We start from the raw sequence: 3,437 nt of genomic DNA, 5'->3' as shown, positions 1-3,437 counted from the left end.
TGCTTCTCCACCCTTCCCCCTTTCCTTTCTCTCTCTCTCTCTTCCCCTCCTGCAGCCAAGGCTCCACTCAAGTAAAAGTTGGCTCGGGTACTGAGGATGGCTCCTTGGCCTCTGCATCAGGGGCTAGAATTACTCTGATTGCAATGGAGAAACGACCCAGAGCATTTGCCCTCTGGTGGGCATGCCGAGTGGATCCTGGTCGGGCGCATGCAGGAGGGAGTCTTTCTCTCTGCTCCCCTGCTCTCACTTCAGAAAAATACAAAAAAAGAAAAAGATACTACCAGTTTTACTCATCATTATTACCCCCTATTTTTAAATAGTGGTGGTAAAAATTTTAAAACCAAAAAATTTACCATTTTAAAGTGGCATTTAGTCCATTTATAATGTTATACAATCACCACCCCTATCTAGTTTCAGAACATTTTCATCACCCCAAAGGAAAGTTCTGTTCCATTAAGCAGTTTTACCCCTTCTCACTCCCTCCAGCCCCTGCCAACCACTGATCTGCTGTCTTCATGGATTTGTCTACTAAATGATCTTTTTTTCCCAGTGGCTGAAGGAGAATATTTATTACTTTTATGTACAGAAAACTGAACAGCACACACTTAGCCCAGCTTGGTGGCCAGTTCTTTGGCCTTGACCTTTTCTAGCTTGGCAATACCAGCCACCTACCTTGGACCCAGGACATTGCCTTCCAAGTGGCGGTGGATCTCATCATATCTGTCATTGTAATTGGTCCAGGCGGCTTCCACCAGCTTAGCCAGAACTCCCTGTTTTCAGAACTAACTGTGTGAAGGTGCCGGTGGTGCGGGACGCCCTGTGCACCAGCCTCCCTGGCAGGCCGACCCCCGGATAGTGCAGTGGGAACCCCCACCTCCGGCACAGCGCAGGCAGGAAGACAGCCAGCCGCCGGGATCCGCACTGTGTGCCTTCGCTACCAGCAGGGCCTTCTTGTTCTCCACGGGGGGTGTGTGTGTGTGTGTGTGTGTGTGTGTGCGGGGGGGGGGGGTGTGCGTGGGTGGGATGACAGTGTTAACTCTGCTGGAAGGACGGCTGGTCTCTTGGTGGAAACATGCCCTTTGCCACAGCTTTTATTCTCGCCCCAGGCCACCATGCTCTGCTTCTTCTCTTTGTCCCAGGCCGTACTTGCCAGCCAGCTTAAGCAGCTGAGCAGCTGTTCGGGGGTCCCAGGCCTGGGTGACCTGGTTGATGGCAGCAGGCACTTTCAGACACTGAGAGAGAACAGCCCGGGGCTGCTGCCGCCAGGTGCAGCGGGGCCATTTGACAAAGAGGGGGAGGCCCCTTCTGGGCTGGATGTCCTGTCTAATGCCCAAACTCTCGGACCTTTTCTGAAATGAGATCTACCACCTTCTTTGCCTCCGGCTTCTTCATGACAGCAGGGCGGGCACCCCCTTCTTCCCCGTAGGCTTCTTTCCTTTTGGCATCCTGGGTGGCTGCAGAGAGAGGTAATATGTCACCTTTTATGTTGGGCTTCTTTCACTTAGCAAATATTAGTACATTGTCCCTTTTACAGCTGAACAATATTCCCTTGTAGAAATCTACCACAGTTCGTGTATCCATTCAACAGCTGATGGACAGGTGGGTTGTTTTCCGTCCTTGGCTAGGGTGAACAGTACTGCTACCGTCGTTTGTGTACAAATTTTTGTTTGAACACCTACTTTCAATTCTTTGGGAATATACCTAGAAGTGGAATTGCTGGGTCATATGGTAACTGCCAGACCAGTTTCCATGGCAACTGCACCATTTTACACTTCCACCCGATAGGTATGAGGGTCACAAGTTTCCCCAGATCCTCACTAACACTTATTTTCAACTTTGAGGAATTATAACCATTCTCATGGAGGTGAACTCATATCTCATTATAGGCTCACAAATATATACTTTTGCACCATCAGTTCAAATTTCAACATAGAAAGAAGCAAATACTATGGTAGTATTAATATAAAATTTTTTTCTCTCTCAGTGACCGCTCTGAAAGGACCTTGGGGGTTGTTAGCTATCTGTGGCCACTGTTTGAGAACAGCTGCCCTGGTTGAACTCACTGCAGGCAGACTAATATTGGTAGACTTCTTTTACCTCGGGGAGGGACAGTTCGGATTGTTTTTCTTGGTTGCTTTCCTTTCATAAGGGATGAACGTGGGGTTCTGGTTAAAACCAAGAGCTTTTGCGTTATATCGATCTAGGCTTGAACTTTGCTTCAGTAAATATGGTACTAATTGTATAATTTTGGGCAAGTTTTCTGATACCTGGAAGCCTCCGTTTCTTTAGCTAGAAAATAAGACAATTACTACAGTATGAAATTCTTATGAGGTTTAATAAGATAGTTAGTTGCTTGGTAAATAGTGGGCACTCAACAAACAGTAGTTATGAAAAACAGACATTATTACAAGTGCCATATAATTAATTATCTAAACAGGGATAATTCTGAGAGTGAAAAGAGTGCTGGACAACAGGTCTTTGCCTCTCCCAGTCCACCTTAACAACGGGAAGTTGTAGGAAATCACTTGAGTGGTAGAAGAAAATTGTTGCCCACACATGGGTGATTAAGAGTGTAGGCTCTGGAGCCTGACTGCCTGGGTTTGGGTCCCACCTCCCACTAGTTATGTGGCCTGTACAAGTCACTTCATCTTCTACACCTAAGTTTCCTCATCTCTACACTGAGTAAAAATAACAGCTCATATTACTGTTGTAAGAAATAAATTATGTAATTTATGTAAAGTGCTTAAAACAACGTCTGGCACATAATAAGCACTATGTGTTTAAGAGCTGCTATTGTTAGAAGAGGAAATATGAAGGGAGTCTAAGGAAGCAGGATGAAAAATCTTGGATGATATGGATTCTTTTTGGTGAACTGATAAGAACAGTTAAAAATAGCTTTTTTATAATGGTCTAATTAGCTAAACCATTGCATATGAGCCTTTCCTTACAACCCTTGTTCGTGGCTATTTACAGTAAAAATCCTGGTTAAGAAAATTCAGCCCTTTAAAGGTGGATCTCATTGTTTTCTATGCATAAAAGTGATCGTTTGTATTGCGAGCCTATTGGTTTCTAAAGTGGGGTTCTTTCTAACACAATCGAGTTATGGGCAAACTCTTACTACTTCATAATCAAGAATTTCCAAATTGAGATTGAGATAAACTTTTGAGAATTTTATATTTTTTATTCTAGGTCCAATAGAGTGTTCCATATGGAATATAATCTTATTACTCATATGTAGTATATGACTATATCACAAGGACAAGGGAAAGAGCAAGTATGCATAAATTTTAGTAAAATGCCATTCATTAGTATAATGTACATATTGTTTCCAAATTTTAGTTACCTGTTAGTTTCAGACATTAAGCATTTTAATAGTAGATGATTTTTATTCTTTAACTTTTATTTTTCCCCAGGAACACAGGCTTCAGGTAAAATCT

At 43.6% G+C, this 3,437-nt stretch overlaps 1 pseudogene; it reads right to left on the bottom strand.

Annotated features, from left to right (window-relative positions):
- Positions 1-605: 605 nt before the first annotated feature.
- Positions 606-1,451, bottom strand: LOC136383400 (large ribosomal subunit protein eL8-like; annotated as a pseudogene).
- Positions 1,452-3,437: the final 1,986 nt, after the last annotated feature.

Source organism: Saccopteryx leptura, chromosome 11 (assembly GCF_036850995.1).
Source record: "Saccopteryx leptura isolate mSacLep1 chromosome 11, mSacLep1_pri_phased_curated, whole genome shotgun sequence".
Taxonomy (NCBI): Eukaryota; Metazoa; Chordata; class Mammalia; order Chiroptera; family Emballonuridae; genus Saccopteryx; species Saccopteryx leptura.
The sequence above is the reverse complement of the archived record's forward strand: the minus strand, read 5'-3'. Positions and strand labels throughout refer to the sequence as shown.